At 37.5% G+C, this 22,543-nt stretch overlaps 1 protein-coding gene across 2 annotated transcripts in view; it reads left to right on the top strand.

Moving 5' to 3' along the window:
• Positions 1-340: 340 nt before the first annotated feature.
• Positions 341-22,543, top strand: part of LOC149782509 (tumor necrosis factor ligand superfamily member 6-like) — a 43,105-nt gene continuing 20,902 nt past the window's right edge. The window contains exon 1 of one of the 2 annotated variants that reach the window (XM_089933933.1): positions 341-471. The gene's annotated coding sequence lies outside the window, so the exon portion shown is untranslated. The remainder of the gene's footprint in view (positions 472-22,543) is intronic. The other variant, XM_089933932.1, reaches the window with a different exon arrangement.

Genomic DNA, 22,543 nt, shown 5'->3' with positions numbered 1-22,543 from the left:
AGCGTGAGGGACGGACTTCAGGACAGAGACGATCACTATATACCTGAGAAAACATGGTAATAATGATCGCTTTTTTCCAGAGAAGTTCTATTATATAATTCAAGGTAACTGAATCGACACAAAGGACGATTTTCAAAATGTAAGGTTGGAAACTGGAATTATTTTAAATCATTAATTAAAATGCGGTAATATTAAAACATTTGTTAATCAAACTAATTTTTACCAGCCCAAGTTCTCTATACAAACTGCAATTAACTCTAGCCAAAAGGAATTCCCCTATTTTAACCAGGTCAGTAGGACGAGCTCGTTCTCTGAAGCTGTCAGTGATTCCCAGTAAATAGTAAACTGATTTACCGAGTAGTTTCAATAAAACGTTAGCCCCTTGTTTGCATTCGTGTAATGAAAAGAAGTAGAGAAAAGTGTGTGGCATGATTATGTCGAACTAACACGGACTATGCAACTTAGCTAGCGGTGAGTAACTTGTTTGTTTACATATAGAAAAGTAGGTCAGTCAAAACAGACGCGTCGTTGCATGGGTCAAGTACGTTTTCCAAAATCTACTACTTTAGGTACCTCTGCCTAAGTTGGGAAGAACGAAAGAATCTGTAATTGACCCCTGGGTTAAAGGAGACTAGAAATCAAAATTTTCCTTTTACGTATGTAATTCTCTACAGATTTTAATTCGACTGTCATGTTTGTAAATTAAATATCGTAAGCGGGTAGTGATTTTATTGCATGGAAGATACCACTATTCCGTAAATTGCCGAGTTTTTCCGAGTTTTGATGAGACGATAGATCACGTGGTACCGTGACGCAATACTAGCCGGTCCTCGAATACAAACATAAACATTGGCGAGCGAGGCAGACGGAAGGAGACCACGTTTGGTTTGCACATTCAAAACTTGAATCTGCAGTCTGATATAATAGTTTATGTACTGTACTGGTCAGTGCTAAAATAAATGTTTTAGGCACAGGCCCCGGGCTGATGACTTAAATAAACTCAAGCCCTGACTGAAATTCAACAAGCCCGGACAGTTCATACCTGTCAACTCTCAAGCCGGGAGAAAAACCTCCTGAAGCAGCAGAGAGGGTGAACAGACCATAGAATTCCGACAAAACAAATAAAACAAAGAAATAAATCATCTCGTAGAAAGGTCAAGATTTTACAAATGAACTTTTCCTTGAGATGTTTTATTTCTGTAATGGACGATTGTACTAATAAAACCTCAGTTCGAAATAGTATCTGAAAAAATAAAGTACTCTACGTGTTTATTTATTTCTTGTTTATTTTTTTGACGACCAACGTTGGTAGGTACCCTCTCTGCTGCTCCTCTTCTGCTGATATTAATTAAATTATTATGTTATAATAAAATGATACATCCAGAATCTCATACTGCAAGAACAGCACGAGAACGATTAGAAACAATTAAAAAATTTCTTCCTGTCAGAGACTCATTTAGAAAAAATCTGCAAGCGCAGCAAGAAGCAAAAGTTGAGTTTGAAGAAGACACTAAAAAACTATTTAAACCCGTCAATGCAGCTACTGAACAAGTTACAACTGTCATCAAAGAAGATCTTCTTCCGGTATCAAAACAAACTGCGGCGCAGACTGAAAAAATAGCAAGAAGAACTAAACAGGCAAAGAAGATTTTACGAGACCTTCCAACTGACATAGCTGCGGCTCAACCTCCACCTGTTGGTGAGGAAATACTTGAAGGTATTGGAGAACTTCGTACTGAAGTCGCCGATGTGAGAGAAAAACTTGCATCTAAATCCAAATCAGGAGGAGAGAGCTTAAAATTAATTGCAAGATTTAACGAAGGAGTTGTTGAGGAAATTAGAAAAACTGAAAGAGAGAAATTACCTGAGATGATATCAAAAAATATATCTAATAAATCTCATTTTTTAAAACCCTTTTATGGAAAAACAAATGATGATGATTTCATTAAATGGATATATCGCGTATATTACAATAAAAAACAAGCTAGAGGTCAAGAATTTAAAAGATTTAATGAAGAAGTAAATAGACTTAGAGGAAGACGGGAACAACCAAAACAAGGAGAGTTATCCCAGTATCAGCTTGCTCCACCTCTGCAACAAATAGAACAACAGCAATCTTCTTCGCCGCAGCAAAGGTTGAAGTCGGAAATTAAAAAGGCTAAAGAGTCACTTAAATCATACTCCTCGAAGAAAATTCCTTCACCTTTACGTAAAATTTCTGCACCGGATATAACATTTGCACCGATAGATTCACCACATGGATTTCGAGAAGGTGACTCACCCCCGGCCACCACTGAAGTACTTACTCCGGTAATGCAACCACCAGTATTTAAAACACCTCAAGATGAACCTAAAACAGGATCTGGTTTATGTCCTGATAATATCATCAATGACGTGTCACGGTTAGAAGTTCTCATAGGAGGAAAACGTGCCGGAAATAATTCACCAGAAATAACCAATGAAGCAGCTGATATTTGTCGGCGACTATTTCAAGGTGGTATCATGGATATTGGCGTTTACCGAGAACTTATTGATGAGCTCGTTGATGACTAGTTGTTAGATAAATGGTAAATAAAATAAGATGATTGTGCATGATAATCATCGTAAACCCACACAGGTTAGAGCGGTAAACTCACGATTACCAATCTATAGTGTTATTTACGGAAATGGACTTGGTGATGTCATTCGGGGATTATTCACGAGGATAGCTCCAAAAGTAGCACCTGTTGCAAAACAATTATCGATGAAGGCTATTGATATTGTTCGTGATAAAGCTCCTGGTGCAATTGTCAATGTTGCTAGTAAGGCGTTCTCGGCGATCAAAGAAAGATTAGCACGATTATTGCGACGAAAACAACAACCACCGGTGAAACTGGCAAGTACTGAGGTGATGCCCGCAGACGTAAGTAAAATAATAAATCAGGCTGCAAATCAAAAACTAGCGGCGTTAGCAGATCAAGGACTCGGTTAATCTGGAAATAATATCTCAAGTTTGATATCCGGAAGTGGAACTTCCCGAGCTGGAACTTTCCGAATGTGGAATTTCCCGAAAGCGGTGATCAACGTGTTAGACGAAAAATAATTATAATAAAATGTTCAAGCGCGTATCCGACACAGCATTTGACATGGAAGCACCAGTCCTTAAGGATGAATCTGTACGTGATTATCAATTTTATTCCTATGACGCAAAACAACCAGATCAACGTGGAAGAATTGAACTACAAGTTCATGACACAAGTAGATACTTTTTACCCGCTGATGCCTTTCTTGAGGTAGAAGGTACAATTATAAAAACGGATGATACTAATTACGCAAATCCAGTAAAAATTGGTTTTGTCAACAACGGGATCATGGCATTATTTAGTGGCGCCACATATATGATTGATGGAAAAAATATTGAATCAATTCAGAATGATGTCGACGTTGCTACAACAATAATAGGATTAGCAAGATATTCTGATGATTATACAAGATCAGCAGGTCCCACAATGATGTTTGTGAAAGATAACTCCGATAACCCTGAAAGTGATCCGTACAATATAAGACGACCAAGAAATTTTGCCGAAACGGGTGATGCTGACGTGTGGCCAGTGGTTCATGGTTCTATCGAAAATTTCAACTTGGGATTTGCAGCACGTAGAAATATGTTGCTAGGAGGCAATAGAAGTTTTTCATGTACAATTCCACTATCGCATATTTTTGGATTTTGCAGGAATGTTAAAAAGGTTATTTTTGGAGCTAGACACACGGTTGTTCTTGTAAGAAAGAACGATGATAATGATGCTCTGTGGAGACCCGTTGGTGATGCTGGTAAAGTAATATTATCGAAACTTTCACTGTGGATGCCGGTAATGACTCCAACGATCGCAGAAGAACAAAAATTGATTTCTTTCATGGATGCAGGTGGTAAATCCTTGTTATCATGGTTAACAACAAGCACGGACAGTATGCAAACTAACGTTAACGGTCAGTTTACATGGCATATAGCATCACAACAGGGTGTTTCTGCACCACGACATATTTTTATTGCTTTTCAGGGAACTAATCGTTTAAACTCACAAATTCACTCTCATATGATATTTGACCAACTAGGTCTCACAGATATTTCTTTACGGATAAACGGACAACAAGAACCAACGGAGAATATACAACTAAATTATGCACTAAATCACATAGGACGTGCATATCATCGTTTGATGTCATTTATGGGACGTGATCAAAATGTTGATACTGGGTTGCAAATATCACAACTAGATTTTAAAAACTTGTACCCGATTTATTATTTTTCGTTAGAACATCTTGATCTATCAAAACAATCTGTCGTTGATATACATCTCAAAGCAACATTAAATACCGGTGGTGTTGATTACAGAGCGATCGCGGTCATACTTAGCGACAAGGCCATGTTACTTGAAGGTGGTAGTGGTCGAATGAGGGTCGTTGATGCACCAGTGGAAAATATTTAATCGTGTTATTTAGAAAAATATTATTTATATAAAAATGTCGTACAGTCATGTTAATGTTACTCTGACCCCGGGTCAGGTAAAAAAGCTTCAATCAAAAACCGCCAACAAATGCGGCACTAAAATATCACTAAAACGAGATCAGATTAGTGGTGGTCCAAACAAATTATCGTTGACAAATAATCAGATTAAACATTTCAATAAAGCCCTAGAATCAAAAACTGGAGTTCAATTCCATCTCTCCCCGAGCGCCATCAAAGACATGGTTAAAACCGGTGGTATATTCCCATTTCTTGCGGCCATTCCGGCATTAATAGCTGCAGCTGCTCCAGTCGTAGCAAAAGCAGTTGCGTTAGGTGCTGCTGGAGCGGCGGGTAAAAAAGTTTTCGAAAAAGTTACTGGTGGACGATATAACAAAAAAAAGGGACGCGGTCTAAGATTGCCAGGATCTCGTTGGGGGAGAGGCCTAAGGCTTCCAGGGTCACTTCGTTAGACGTTCCAGCATCAAATTTTGATTTACTTGATGCTGCTAAAAAATTAAAAATATCCGCCTTTAGAGGTGTTTTTATGCGAGATCAATTACCGAAACAACCAAACAAACTTGAAACAGGTATTATTAATCTCGACGAACGTTCCGGACCCGGTACTCATTGGGTATCATACGCGGTTGACCCGCGTGGAATTGTTTATTTTGATTCGTACGGGTTAGCTCCACCTGTTGAATTTATCAAGTATGTCGCACCACTCCACGCAACAACCAGAGGTTCCAGAGTTTGGTATTCAACGCTACCCACACAAACAATGACAGATCCGCCAATATGTGGCCGTGAAGTAATTAATGTACTCGACGCTATATCAAAATCATCCAGGCCGCCACATAAAGTCGTGCACGATTATACAAGCAACCGATTTGTTTCGCGTAAGACGTTTTAAACAACGGGTCTTATTATAATGGTTGACATCTACGGAAGATCTTCTACTAGTAAGAAAATAAAATCCGACGTTGATCTGTCGAAGTATGCGACTAAAGATGACCTCGCTGATATTATGAACCTTGCTGGAGTTGACCCAGATGAAGTTGTTATTTTTCAAGATCGATATGGTAAACTAAAAACCAGCAATATCAAATGGAATGATATAGTCCGGCGAGTACTCGGTGCAGTTACAGATAATATTCCCGTGTTTACTGACGGTGGTAGAATCAGAGATTCAAGTATGTCACTTAAAACCATCAGAGATGAAATTGCAAAAAGTGTTGCTAATCGTGTAAGAAACACCGGTGACACAATGACAGGTGAACTTAGCATGAACGGGAACAAAATAGTAGCTGTAACAACTCCAAAATCTGACAACGACGTCGCAAACAAACTATACGTCGACGACGTAGACAGTAAACTATCCACGCTGCGGGCCGAATATGATGTTCACACGGGCGCGTTTACAAGGCTTCGAAGAAATTTTCAGAAAACCGAGGATGCCATAAATAAGTTCTTTGGAACTCCTCCCGTCATTGACATGAAACTCGTTGATATCAAAAGTAACCTAGACACGATCAAACGAACACAACTAAACATCGTAGCGGGAATTCCTGAGATTGTCAGTAAAACCGGTCTGATTAAAATTCCAGCTGAAATAACTCCCGGGCATATCACAAACATCGTATGCACGGTATCATCGGGATTTGCAACATGGTCAAAACAAAATAATACTATCAAATATACCGCAACAAGCACTGGCGTGTACAGGCTGTCTGTGTTTAGTGCTGCAAAATTTGAAATATTTACAACGTTTCCATGGCGCCATTCCACCGACAGGTTTTCCGGGGTTGTATCTGTTATATTAAATATCGGAACCGAGGAAATATTTATTCTGGAAGCAGATGATAAGACATTAACCGCAACATCTTACTGGTGGTGTTTGGAATTTGTAGCTGAAGCACATCAATTGGTTACTGTATAAAAATATATATGGACGGTGCACAATACAGATACAATCAAGCGCGTGAATGGCAGGCTGCGCTAAAAGATCAAGTCGATCAATATACAGTAAAAGTAAAAAAATATCGACGACGATTGGTTATCGTTGATGTGATTGTTTATTCAGTATCCGCTGTTGTTGCTGGAACCGGTGTAATATTATCAGCGTTGACAACGATGGCACCAGTAGCTGTAACTATTTGTATTTCAGCAGCAACAACTATTGCAGGTGTGCTTAATATCATCACAAAAAAAATATATACTTGTACGAACGAAAAATTATCCGATTACAAAATAAAATTACATACAGCGACGGTAGCATACTCGAAATTATCCTCGTTGTTATCAGCAAGTCTCAGTGATGGAATTATATCTGATTTCGAATTTTCAATGATAACCAAAATATACGACGAAGGTATCGGTATTAAAGATACAAGTATCAATAATGACAGAATTACTCCAGCAGATCGTGACCAACACAACTCCGCCAAAGATAACGATGATCTCGGTAAGTTCAATTAATCCTGAATTTAGTGTTAATTTTCCCACTGCAATTCCAGTAAAAGAAATAGCACTAGCACAATTACGAGTATATTACAGCTGGCCAAATATCAGATCAAAATCATTTAATGGTACACCAGCAAATAATTCGCTCGTATTTGCTAACAAGAACAAACCCGATGGAACACCTGACTGGGTTGTTGTTGGAATACCAACTGGCAGTTACGAGAGTGAAGAGATCAGTGAGGAATTTCAACGTAGAATAAAATCAATAACGGGAAAAGAATCAAAAATATCAATTAATGTTCATGAACCCACCCTGTCCTCGACGATTGAAATAAACTCGCCTGATTACGTAGTTGATATTTATAAATCTTCAATCAGATCCGTGCTAGGATGGCCTGAAATTCCCAGGGTGTATGAAGGACCACCAGAACCAACGAGGGGTGATTTTACGTCAAAGACCAGTCTTCGTCATGATATTAAAATGAATTCAGAATGGCTAGATTACATAGAAGTAAAACCAGGAGGGAGTGGGAGGGCACCTGTATATGATCCTAGAGCTCTTTTGTATAATCTTAATGAACGTGTTATTGCTTTTGATATTGATTCTATATTTGCTTCAATAAACTTAGACCATGAAATACAGGTAAATAATTTACGTGATAGTTTTCAAGAGTATTTATTTGATTCAACATCTGCGCGCGATAATATTATTAGGTACATAGAAGTTTTAAATTATATAGTTAATTCTTCTGAAGTTATCTATAATAGAATTAAAGATATGGTTCTTAAGTCATCAGGCAATTATAAAAAATCCTTCGCAGCCGAGTACAAAATACCCGAAGCTGACATTGTAACGTTTAAGTTTCCTGATTATAATCCGGATAAATTAAGAAAATCTGTCAGTGATGTCATTGATGAGTTTTTTCCTAAAATACATGATGCATGGAGAAAACTAGCACCATATCCAACCGTTCTCAGATATGATAATGATCCACACGGCGGCGGAAGACACGTATCTCCGGGAATCGTTAATATAACACCGACGGTCGCGGTCAATCTGGTTTGTGACGTAATCGATGGCAGCTATCAAATAGATCTCGGAAGATCAAATCAGGCTCAACAAGGATACATCCTGTACACGTTCACACCACAAGTTCCCCCTGGAAGTTTAATCGTGCAAGAACCAACTAATCCCGTGTATTTGCGGTGTCACAATAATATGTTAACACGAATCAATTTTAAACTCACAGACCACCTTAATCGCTTAATTGACATACGTGAAGAAGAGCTTGTAATAAATCTGTATGTGAAATCTTAAGGATTTCTGTCCTAAGGATTTCTGTCCTAAGGACTTTTATCGTAGATCTTCATGTAATGGAGGGTTTTTTACACACGAGAATTTCTTAACAGTTAGAAGAACATTTGTAACAGAGATCAGACTCAAATTCGATCAACTTAAAAAAATAAATAAAAAAATATTTTATTATTACTGGCACAAATTTGTGTTTGGTACAAATTAATCGGCCTAGGCAACTAAAAAAGCTGGTCGATGAAAGTAAAAATTAAAATTTCTATCACAAAAAAAATAAGATTTATTAATTTTCCTGATTTTTACTGAAATTGTACGAATTACTTGATTTTGACTACCAACTACCCCGTCAGAAACATAAAAATGTACGAATTACTTGATTTTGACTACCAACTACCCCCTCAGAAACATAAAAATGTACGAATTACTTGATTTTGACTACCAACTACCCCGTCAGAAATAAGAAATTCTAACTTTGTCAAATTGTTCCTAATAAATTTTATTTATTATAAATTAATTTTATTTATTAATAATATTATTTTTACTGAGATTTTTATTTTTTTTTACTAAAATACAACGAAATTGCTCAAATTTCCTGATTTTGACTACCAACTACCCCGTCAGAAATCAAGTAATTCGTGCATTTTTCTTTGATTTTGACTACCAACTACCCCGTCAGAATCAAGTAATTCGTGCATTTTTCTTGATTTTAGTAAAAAAAAAAATAAATCCTCGGTAAAAATAATATTATTAATAAATAAAATTAATTTATAACAAATAAAATTTATAATAAATAAAATTTATAATAAATAAAATTTATTAGGAACAATTTGACAAGGTTAGAATTACTTGATTTTGACTACCAATACACGTGGTCAGCGTTGACATGGACCCCAGTTACCAAAACTTTCATTTTCATTATCACCAGTAACGAAGTTACTCTGGACCGTTTCACCAGTAACGAAGTTACTCTGGATCGTTTCACCAGTAACGAAGTTACTCTGGATCGTTTCACCAGTAACGAAGTTACTTTCTAACATTATTTTTCTTAATAGTCTTATGCGAGTACTAATCGTTTTCTTTGCCTCATACTCGTGGGATAATAACGATTTAATTCTTTCTACGGCGGCAGAGAGAGGAACGAACTCCTTCACATGATCATCTTCTACGGTAGCTAGCGACTGAAACATTGCCGCCTGAATCCGTTTCATGAGCCTGTATTCAGATGATAGTGTGTGTGTCCCCTGGGTTTTACGTTCTTGTAAAATCTCAAAGTCAGAAACTATTTTTTCAGGATTTAGTTCATCAGATATATTAATTCCATCTTTTTTCAATTTTTTAATAGCAACAATTACATCATTGATATTTTCATGGTTCATTATATAATATATAAATCTTTAAAATAAAAAAAAAATATCCCTAGAACACCTATCGAGTGTTTAGCGAGTTCGTCGGGATGTTTCAGGGACAGCACAACCAAGAACTCGTAGCTTGCCACCGCAATCTACCAAGTTCATTAGGCAAATATTCCCTCTACGAGAGCCCCTAACCCGCCAAACAACGGTCTAGAGGCCCAAGAGGGAGGACGGCACAATCCTCATTAAACTCGTAGCTTGCCACCGCAATCTACCAAGTTTAGAGGATATACACATAACATATAACTAACTAAGGACGGCACAAGGACAGCACAATCCTCATTAAACTCGTAGCTTGCCACCGCAATCTACCAAGTTTAGAGGATATACACATAACATATAACTAACTAAGGACAGCACAATCCTCATTAAACTCGTAGCTTGCCACCGCAATCTACCAAGTTTAGAGGATATACACATAACATATATACAATGAAATGGTTATATACAATGAATGAAGAGCCCCTATCGAGTGTATTAGCGAGCTCAGATTATGAATGAAGAGCCCCTATCGAGTGTATTAGCGAGCTCAGATTATGCATTGGACGGCACAAACATATAACTTAACTAAGGACAGTACAAACATACACGCTCATCAAAAACCCACCCACAATAATTAATCCAGTGGGTGATACGAAAATATGTATCACCCACAAGTCAATATTGTGGGTGGGAATTTTGCTGAGCGGGGGGGTTTTTGCGGTTCCCCCCACTATTATAAAAATCGCAATTATGCGTACACCACCGACAAATTGTCAGCCATGGGGGTTTGATCCTGGACCGCGAGCGTCACAGTCCAATACCATACTGATTGAGCTATCAAACCTTGTTACGAACATATGTTTTGGAAGTTAATATATAGTTAGCTATATAGCTAAGGAACCAATATTTACACTAAACAGCGGTTTCTGAATAATAACAGTTTCTGAATAATAACAGTTTCTGAATAATAACAGTTTCTGTATTTATAACAGTTTTTGTATTTATAACAGCGGTTTCTGAATAACAACAGTTTCTGTATTTATAACAGCATTTTTCCTAAGCAGACTGAGAATCAATAATAGCAGTGGCATGAACACACCTGCAGATCGATTAGCATGACAACGGTTTCTGTTCTACACACAGCTTCCTAGGGATCAATAACATTATCATGATTTCTCGTAATGTTGTATAATGGGAAATATTTAAAAACCATAAATAATACTTCTACGAGTAATTAATTACGATGTAATTAATTACGATGTAATTAGTTAAACTGACTAATTACGATCATAAAAAATCAAAAATCTACGAAGAAAACTATATATTACAAAGTAATCTCCCTTTTATATAATCAAAATTCAGTAGTGTATGGAGGACCTACTGTGACATAAATTAAAAAAATTAATTCAATGTGGTGATGATAGTTAATAATGTGGTGATGATAGTTATTGATACTGAAAGATGATTTTCTGCTTATATTTTTTCGAGAAAGTAGATCTGGTTATATTTTCTGCGACGTATTTTACCACACGCGAGTCAATATCAAAATATTTAGCAGCTGAATACATTGAACGAAATATAACTTTTTCGCCAGTTTCTGTGTTTGTGGAAATTACCGCCCTCTTTCCGATTGTCTTACATCTTCCTGTATTACCACATGCAGAGTTCACGCTTCGAGTGACAACACGAAGGTTGTGTAGGGAGTTATTTTGAGTATCCCCGTCAATATGATGAATAACAAGACCGTCTTTGATCACTCCGAAGAAACATTCGTAGATGAAACGATGACAATGATATCTTTTCTTTCCAACTGTAAATCTAAGATAGCCAGTATTAGTAACATTACCAACTGGTTTTTTTAACCTACAGTGTCTGATGATACCATTAATATTTGATTCATAGTTTGTTATGACAGGATGTGGGACAAATATATTTTGCTCCATTATAATAATATTATACGTTTAAATCATTGTTTGTCTGAAATCTTGATATATAATCCTCCACGGATTTTATAGCGTTTTCACCGCTATTATTTTTTTTGTCATAATATCTTTTAAGTTCTCTGAACCGTTTTCCGCCGCACTTTCCACATAATTCTGTTTTTCCTCGCACTCCAATACCACACCGTAGACATGGTATTGGTCCTAGACTTCCTCTTCGTATGTTTTGTGAGTGCATCCAACAAAATTCCTTTCTACAGGATTTGTTGCATCGATTTACTGAGCCGATCATCAACCATCTGCATTGAGACATTGTATATATATATATATATATATATAATTTTCTTTATTTAAATATTTGTTTTAATTATATGAACGAGTTTGAGAGATTATCCCAAACTAGGCCTGTTAAATATAAATTCAACCTTGACAGATTATCTTCTGACTTGCCAGTACGAGATTTGGTTGATCCGAAAAATAAAAGTTTGATCTCGAAAATTCACGACGCCAAGAAAGAATTTTACACGGATGGTGCATCTCATACATGGTCAACGTTCAAGATCATACGCAACACTGTCACGGACGCCACAATGAACGACAAGCGAGCGGCAACTATCATTAACTACATCGCTGAATACGAGGGCAATCAAAAATATTTCTTCAGAGTAAAATTTATTGTATTAACAGAAACAGGTTGTTGGATTATCCGTGACAAATATGATCCTGTCCTTGGCAATAATAAAACTATCATATTAAGTAAAAATTCCAGACCGGGTCTACTGACGGGTATTGACAAACCGTATTATGAACGAGCGTATCCTGTAACAGCGGTTATTTATGGAATTTATGAGATAAATAAAAAACCCAACGTTGATAAACTAGCGCCGATGAAATTTTCAAGGTTAAATTGTGTGGCTGAACGAGTAATAGAACACTTTACAAACGCGATGCGTGGAAATGGATTAACTGATTTAAGGCGTGAAAAAATAAACTCGTGGGCTGATTCAGTTAAGGATACAGGTGCTACAATAAAAGATGTTGCTGAGTTAGGAAAAATATTAAAATTTCCAATAACTGTGACGACAATAACGGGAGAAGTACTGTACCAGTGGAAATATAAATCGAAGGGAGCTCCAATAAATATTATCGATCATAACGCGCACGCATGGACTAACGCGGTAACAATATTTCCACGTGATCGAACTGTTAGATTTTACCCCACAGCTAGTATGTTTGATTTTATCAACGAAATAAGTAAAACCGATTCTGTATCGGTATGGTTATTTAAAAGTAATGAGGAGGGTGAATTTGATCAGTTTGTCAAACCGAACGGTGAAATATATCGCACAGAATCCCTCCATGACGAGATGAAAAATCTTGCGACGTTTTTCAAGTACAAGCACGCGGAAAATACTGACAAATTACTAACTAATTGTTTTACCGTTCCATCTGTTGCGGCTCATTTCGCCAGAGAACGAAATTCATGGAAACCAACACGATTTGATTTACTCGAGGACGTACGCGCAAGTTGCGTCGAATATGGACATGGCGGATTGTGGAATACCAAATACAATTACAATGATGTCATTTCGGTTGATATGGTTGCATGTTATCCAGGAAGTTTTCTGGGATACGGAGATTGTTCTACGTACTTTGAAAGATTTGGTCACCCTACAAACGAGATGACGCGAGTGGCAATTAATGGACCATTACCTGATTTTGATCTGACTGGATTCGCCTGTATTGAATCATTCGAGTTTAACGAAAATCTTCACAAGATTTGTTATGTTTGGTTTGGCAGACATTTTTGTGAAAAACGTTGGGCACCTATAGTTTTGTTGCGATATATGCTAGATTGTGCGATACTGACATCGTTGGTGGTCAGTGAGGCAATTATATCATATCATGCACAGACCAAAGTTTGGTTGCCCATGTCAGATTCTGAAGTTATTAGCGAGCTTAAGGATGTTTTCGAAGATGATATTCCTAATAAACTCAAAACCGCAAAAGATCTCGGTAGAAAAATTATAGGTAAATTTACTCAAGGTGGTGCATATGATTATAAAAGACATCACGCACGATTAATTCTAGATGATGCCGAGTACGATTTTATAATCGCTGATACAACGGCGAAAAATATATTTGTAAATCGAGAGAGTGTTTATTTATCCGACGGAACAAAATTAGGTACGATCGTTAGTTACATAAATGACGTATCCCCGCAATATACTCATCTAAGATCTTCCATGTTGGCTTATGTTTCCATAAATTTATTATCGATGATTAATAGATTTCCTAAGACCGCAGTCAGAGTCACAACAGATTCGTTTTATATTTCAAGTAAATATTTAGAATCTGTTATGAAATTTACAAGTAATGATGAACGATGGGGTTCGTGGAGAATAAAAAAGGAACTATTACACAATTACACAGAATCAGCAGATGTTCCAATGAGAGATTTTTATCGTGAGGGTAATAAAATATCAGAAATGTCGAAGGCACCATCGTTGAGTGATCCAATAACCAGATATAAGACAGTATATCTCAATGGACCTGGTGGATGCGGCAAAACAACTCGAACGATTAATGTTTTTAGAAATTCAGATATAATCGTGCTGACACCCACACATAGACTTGCACGTGAGATGAAACAGCGGCAAGTACAATCGTGCACGTATCATAGTTTCTTTCGGTGGCGCGGAGATACATGGACTCCTGAACGGATGGGAGAAAAATATATACCTAAAATAATTATTTGGGATGAGATATGCACGGTGTCATTGGATACATTAAAAATGTTTCTTGATTGGTTGTTGACGAAAAATACCGCTATAATAATGTGTGGCGATCATGGTCAACCGCCGCCCTTTGTTGGACCATCTCCACATGATTGGTTAAAAAATTTCGTTGATTATTACGAAGAAATAGATGATGATCATAGAGCTCTTGATGCAAATTTGAAGGAGTTTAAAAAATTAATCAGATTACAATCAAACAAAATTCAGTGTGAAATAATACGTGGAGTGATCTCAGAGACATCAATGAGTGATTTTTTGAAATTATGGAGACCCACCGATTTGATCGTAGCAAGTAGAAAAATAATCAGAGACGCTTTACAACAGCAGTTATTTCAACTACATAAAGAAAAATATTCAGAATTACCCGTACCGTTGTGTTATAGACCATCAGATACACGAAAACAGAATATTAATGTTGATATTCCAGGACAGACTGAGAATCAAAATCTCGTATTAAATGATATTGTCGCCGTTGATATCAGTGTGGTTGAAGATGCAATACACGCTGACAAATCTCCATGGGTGTTGGGATACGCCATGACAATCCACTCGTCTCAGGGATTAACTATTTCTGATACACGAGTTTGGATTGTAGACGATCACATCGCGTGGTCAAATTTAGTTTATTTGGCGGTATCGAGGGTCAGAAATATATCTCAATTACGTAGAATTATAATTCCTGAAATCGTTGATAAATTTAACATCATCGATGATGATATAATAAGAAAAAAATTAATCGGATACAAACAATCTGATAAAAAAAATAAACGTGACTTTGATCTTGATGTTGAATTTATTACTGAGTTAAAACAGCAGCAGAATAATCATTGCACCAGTTGTAATTGTATAATGTTATGGCGGTATTCGAGTAATGATTCAAGACAATTTACCGTAGATAGAAAAGATAATAGTCGCGGTCATACACGAGAAAATACCATGTTGACCTGTCTTGAGTGTAATCGACGTAGAGGCGCTAGTGCTAGTTAAGTGATCGAAATCACCGGAGTGATTTTGGTGGTAGTTGTGTATCCGCGTGAATTATTTGTAGTTGTTCACGTGTAAATCCACGTTGAGGAGCGGCCGAATCTAATCTGTAGATTGCAGGTCTGGAAACGCCTACGTTTCTCCCGGTGGATCTTGTCACGGTAGATATTTTGTGTGTGGTAACACTCCAAATAGGATCAGTTGCTCTCGCTTTACCACCTTCAAGTTCACCAGGCTCATATAAATATCTGACTGTGACATCACGTAATATTTTTTGTTTTCCAACATCTTTTCGTTGTGTTGGTATATTTATTTTTGTGACCGCGCTAATGGGTTTCATGTTGGTTGTTCGTGTGATCTCATTATTTAATGCAGCTATCACGCCTGGTAATCTTGCCACCCATTCGCGAGATCTTTTATCCTGAATAAATTCCCTCGCGTATTTATATCCAAATAACCGTTCAGCAAGTGTTCGATTAAATCGCTCAACAATTGCTTGATCACGGTGAATTGCAGTATGACCTCGTCGTATTTTGGTATTATGTTGTTTCATCAACGATGATACTGGACCAAGAAATTCCTTGCCAGGATCAACCTGTAGTAGCTGTGGCCATCGTAGACCACCTCGTGGTCCACCACCTCGTTGATAAATTCGTTCAAACGCATCGGCTACTTCAGATGATGTTTTCGCAGATAGCGGCTCTGCTTCTTTATATCTACTTGCAACATCAACTACGGTTAGCGCGTATTTGTACGTTTTTCCACGCACAGTATCATGCGGTAAAAACAGAATATCAGCTTGATGAACTTCATTAGGAACACTGACATCGAAATACGCGTACTGAATTTGTTTAGGACGTGGTAGATAAATTTGCCATATTGCTTGTTTGGATAACCACGTTTTAGCAGTAGAATGTTTAACCGCCGCTGCATCAGCGAGTTTACCAATTGCTGCTTTGCCTCTCCAGTATCCTCTCGGTGAATAATAAATTGATTCCATTATTAATTACCAGCCCCAATCGCTAATTTACCTTTCATCGAGGATCTTACTAACCAATCAGCTAATGATTCTCTAATATTTTTATTTTTTATAGAATTTAATGAATGAATTAATTTTACATCTGCAATATGCCTATCTTGTAGATTTTGACTTTTATAAGCTACATCATGAGCATGACAAGCTCGATCAATAGCGTTTATTGGTTCCTCGCCTGGTTTTGGTTGATCTTGATTATCGAGCCTGATATCGAGTCGAGTACCAGGACCGCAATAATTATATCCTGGTAGATGTTTTTCTCCACTGTATTTAGCCCATGGAGCACCTGGAAACTTTGACATCAAATTAGCAATATCACCACCGCGCTTATTAGGTAAAAACGAAAATTTCTTTCTACCGCACATAGAACATTTTCCACCGTACGCTATTTTTATATTTTTTGTTATAACCGTAGCTAAATCAGTGGTTGGAGTTTTAACTCTACAGCGTAAACAATATAAATTCATGTTATAATATATATGGATATAATTGATTTCTCAGCAACTCGGCAGCGAGAACCTGTTAAGCATCATCCTGCGCTACCGAATTCCATCAGAATGATTATCATAGGACCATCTGGATCGGGTAAGACGCAATTATTACTTAATCTGATAATGAGATGGTTGAAATGGGATAAATTATATTTAGTAGCACCATCCGTTGATGATCAGCGATGTTAAGATGTACTTAAAGATTTCAATGAAAACGCACGATTACTGGATGAAGATAATGATGTTATAGAGTTTATAACCGATATTGATGAAGCACCATCCGTAGATTCCATAGACGGATTTATTAATAATTTAGTTGTATACGACGATGTGATGCTAGATAAACAATCAAATCCAGCCAGAATATTTTCCCGAGGTAGACACAAAAATACAGACGTGATCTATGTTACTCAACGATATACACAAATTCCGAAGGTGATCAGAGACAACTGCAACATTTTAGTTGTGTTTAATGGCGTAGACACACACACGTTGCGAAATATTCATCAAACTTGGTGTGGTGGTGACATGGATATAATTAAATTCAAAAATTTCTTCTCACGAGCGCAAGCTACTCCGCATGGATTTATAACAATAAATTTACATGATCCAAGAACAAGATATCGTGTGGGTCTTGATAAAATATTTGGGTAACAGGGGTGATGATAAAATTAAATTTAATTAAACAGATATCATTAATATAATGAACAAGTGTGCGTGGCTACGTCAAGGAACAACAGATAAATGCAACAAAAGGTGCCGTGGAGAATATTGCAAGAAACATAATTATCTTATAAAGATAAACCTTCATGCTGGTCCACGAAGTTGTGTTGGTTGTAACAACGGTGTTAGAGGATTATATCAGATTTGCAAAAATTGCGGTGGAGATCGATACAGAAGTTTGATGATATATTATAAACACAGAAAGAACATAAATCCAAAAATAGAAAAACCACCATCAGAACTTGAATATTACTTGAAACATAGAACAAATTCCGAAGATTCAGATGAAGATGAAACAGATGAGGAAAAACGACAGCGAGAACGCGTTGAAAAATATTCATCAAACTTGGTATGGTGGTAAATTAATAGCAGCAGAGAGGGTACCTACCAACGTTGGTCGTCAAAAAAATAAACAAGAAATAAATAAACACGTAGAGTACTTTATTTTTTCAGATACTATTTCGAACTGAGGTTTTATTAGTACAATCGTCCATTACAGAAATAAAACATCTCAAGGAAAAGTTCATTTGTAAAATCTTGACCTTTCTACGAGATGATTTATTTCTTTGTTTTATTTGTTTTGTCGGAATTCTATGGTCTGTTCACCCTCTCTGCTGCTCCTGATTTTTGGGGTATTTCCTCATCTACATCCCGATCTCGTAATATCTCTAAATTTTTCGCAGCGAAGTCCCGATTATTACATTATGTCTGTCAATTTTCATTTGTTTGAAGAAAAAAAACCAACCCCAAAACATTTATAAATAGATATAACGTATGCAATCCACAGTCTAAACTGCCACACTGCAGACATCGTAGTGATATGACTGAAAAATTGTTAAAGCTACGTTAAAAATTCAAATCACGCGCACACACGTCTAAATCCGGCACTGGACGAAATAATCAATATCACACAACAGTTTTTTTCTTCTTTTTTTTCTTCTTCAGTAAATAGAACGTGAAAATTAAACATTATTCAAGTAAATTTCAGATGTTTTTAAACAACTACAACAGTACTATAGTATACAAAAATTAAAAGAATAAAATTGTCACCAATTAGCTTAAATGAATGATCACTGTGAAATTTTCTCTGCAAACAAAATCGCATCTCCATTTCCGCCAAAGAAACTCGGCCAGTTAACACCTGACATTCCTCTACCGTATATGTAAAGTTTAATTACCATGATTAAATTACAAGGAATAAAACAAAATATACCATGCAGTATATGTGGCCCTAAAGAACTAATTGTGAATAAGTATTTTGTTCAGCAAACAGTGTTACATGCATTAAGACTTAAACCTCGTAAGTAACAACAAAATAGGCATCGTTTATTTGGCAATCAATTGCTGGTGCTTACACATACACACACTGTCGAACATGGTTTCTTTGAAGTATGTCCGAAGGGCAGTCCTTTTCACAAGATCAATGCAAGGATAAGGAGTATGTTCATTAGTCACACCGGCTTTATTGTTTGCGTACTTAAATCAAAACTTTAGCTATTTTGCAATTTAGCCAGAGCTGACCAGAATATGCAAAATGGGCTTGTCCTGGGGGAATAATAAGGCGTATCACATGGAGAAAAGGTACGTCCCATGGGCGCTCGCACATTGGGGCAAGGAGTTGGGGGCTGGATCAATAGTCTCCCCCCCCCAGTTTCTATTGTCAGCCATTTAATGTGAAACTTTGACCTCTTTTCTTTTAATCGCTGCTATTTAAACTGCCCAAGGAATAGTTTTATATCAGTTCCAATCATTACAGATTACCGTTTATACATACTACATGTATACAGTGATTTTTTTTTTAAATTTGTAATTTTTATAAGATTACTGAAAATTGTGTTTTCTCGAAACACGACAGGTTTAGAATCTTATTTTTGCAAAACCTCCATTTGATTAAAATCAAATCTAAATTTCACCTAGGACAGTAGTGATTTGATTTAGATTGTGCCATGTTAAGGCATGTATGTCAACATCTTGAAAATACATTTACTCATTTCAAAAGTTTCCTCAGGTAAACAATTTTTGTTTCAATAAGCCTGACGGGCACCTCACTTTGAATACAGGATGGGTCGGAACTAAAACCAGAGGGGCCCAGGGTGTCGGGCTATCAGATTTATTTTTAGCACTGCTGGTGTAGATAAAAGATCTGTGAATTGATTGTTGTATTTTGTGGTCACTTACTCGGCCAGCAGCGGGGGGGGGGGGGGGGGGCGAATCCGACATTTTGTCCAAACGTCATTTGGCTTAATTAATACTTTCTGCACTCAGCGGATCCGGTGTCGTCAGCGCCTGGTAAAAAAAAAACGACGTCGTCGTCGTTGTCATCGTCGAGGGGCCAAGTCGACAATTGTCCGTACGTCATTTGGTTTAATTGATACCTTCTGCGCGCCGATCCCAGCGTCGTCAGCGTCCGGTAAACACAGCGACGACCGCGTCGATGTCATCGCCCCCCCTGCTGCTATGATCTTACAAACAGAGTGATCACTAACTCCTCCTCTTGCAGATCAATTAGGTTATTTGACTGATCGGTAAGTCTGAAATTAATTCTCGTTAAAAGCCGATTATGGCATCGCATATAGACCGGATTAATCGGACTCTCAACGATTAAAAATCCCGGAGGGGCTGTTGGTGAAAATGAATAAAGGATATACCCCTGTTGAGCCTGATTTGATTGCTTGGTATCCACCTGGTAACTCCCTTCGATAACATCACACACTAGATTAATCGCTATCACCGATGCAATATTTACGTTGTATGGAGCAATATGCCTACCACCATCTCCGTTATCGTGTCTGAGGATAGTTGATGGGGGGGGGGGGGGGCGTCCGCGGGTGGATTCTTAGGCCATCCTAGTATGGTTCTTATTGAACTGTTATAAATATCAACCATATACCCCGGTGTGCTTATTTCAATCGTCGACGATAACGTCGGTTCATGAACCGTAATAGCGATTTTTGATTCTTTTCCTGTGATCGATTTTATCCTGCGTTGAAATTCCTTATTGATTTGTTCTATTTGGTATGACCCAGTTGGTATTGTAACCTCATTCCAGTCTGGGGTCCCATCGGGCTTATTTGTCCATGCAAAAACCAGCGAGTTATTAGGTTGTTGTCCGTTAAATGCGTCCGCTCGGATATTAGGCCAACTGTGATATACTCGCAATTTTGCCAGCGCTATTTCCTTCACTGGAACCGGCGACGGGAAGTTCACACTGAATTCTGGCTTCGTTGACGTTATCGATATCATATTTGTTTGTACCGGAGTGGTGTTCTCCGCGATCCGCTGAAGTAATTGAGACCCTTCGGGGTTCAGCGACATTATTATTATTCGTTGTTTTTAGTGTCTAATTTCAACAACCAGGTGGTTCCGGCTTCCAGTTGAAAATCCTCGATTTTTGACATCGCGGAGCTATACAACTGGACCATCGTGGAGAATTCAACATCGGATATGAACAAATTATCAATCGATAACGAGATCAACCCGGATAATTTCGAGTACGCGTCGGATACTATTTGATGTTTTACTGTATACTCGTCGAGTTTTTTCTGAAAACACGATGATATCTTTTTAGTGATTGCGTTGGCGACTCCAGCAATTGTTGTCATCGCGGAGATAGCGATTGGAACAGCGATCGGGGCTATCGTGGTCACCGTGGATAAAATAACACCGGTACCGGCTACTATACCCGACACCGAGTACACGACCGCGTCGATGGTGGTTATTTTTCTGCGGTATTTTTTTATTTTTGCGCGGTATTGTTCGGAAAGCGTTTTCAAATTCGTGGAGAATTCTTTTGCGGTATCGAATCGATATTGATGTGGCGTCGGTGATACCTCTGATTCAATTACCCTGGTGGTCATTTTTATTTTAAAAGAGCTAGTGTTTTTAATTACTTAGATTCGCTACAAATTCCACATACCATGTGATGTTTGTCCTAAATAGACTGCTATCAACGGCCTTAATTATAAACCGTTCAATTGTATCCTTGTCAATGATTGTTGACACTGTATTGTTAAACCCGGATGAACTCGACGATGATATACTAAACTGCATCGCCGAAATCAATGTCAATCGATAAATGCCCTTAACAGTTGCGGTGATATCTACTGTATTCTGTGTAGGAGTCCAATCGAATGATCCATGCCGAATTGTGTATACTATGTTGATGATGTTCTCATGAGGGGTTTTTATTTTTTCGAATTGCTCTGCTACTCTCGGTAGTCCGTCTTTAATCGCTTCAACATCAGTTCTGATTATTTCTATTTCCTGCCGACTCGCGTCTATATTCCTTTTGTTCGCTGCAACATCAGTTCTGACTGTTTCTATTCTCCATCCATGCGCGTCTATATTATTCTTGTTCGCTACAATATCAGTTTTGATCGTTCCTATTCTCTGTTCATGCACGTCTATACTTTTTTTGTTCGCTACAATATCAGTTTTGATCGTTCCTATTTCCCCTGTATGCGCGTCTATATTTCTTTTGTTCGCTGCAACATCAGTTTTGATCGTTCCTATTTCCCCTGTATGCGCGTCCATATTTCTTTTGTTCGCTGCAACATCAGTTTTGATTGTTTTTATTTCCCCTTCATACGCGTCTATACTTTTTTTATTCGCTGCAACATCAGTTTTGATCGTTCCTATTTCCCCTGTATTCGCGTCTGTATTTCTTTTGTTCGTTGCAACATCAGTTTTGATCGTTCCTATTTCCCCTGTATTCGCGTCTGTATTTCTTTTGTTCGTTGCAACATCAGTTTTGATTGTTCTTATTTCCACTCTATACGCGTCTATATTCCCTTTGTTCGCTGCAACATCAGTTTTGATCGTTCCTATTTCCCCTGTATGCGCGTCTATATTCCTCTTGTTCTCTGCAACATCAGTTTTGATTGTTTTTATTTCCTGTCCATTCGCGTCTACATTCTCTT

Source organism: Sinohyriopsis cumingii, chromosome 15, assembly GCF_028554795.1.
Source record: "Sinohyriopsis cumingii isolate HCF-2022 chromosome 15, ASM2855479v2, whole genome shotgun sequence".
Taxonomy (NCBI): domain Eukaryota; kingdom Metazoa; phylum Mollusca; class Bivalvia; order Unionida; family Unionidae; genus Sinohyriopsis; species Sinohyriopsis cumingii.
Note: the sequence above shows the minus strand (reverse complement) of the source record. Positions and strands in the feature narration are given on the sequence as shown.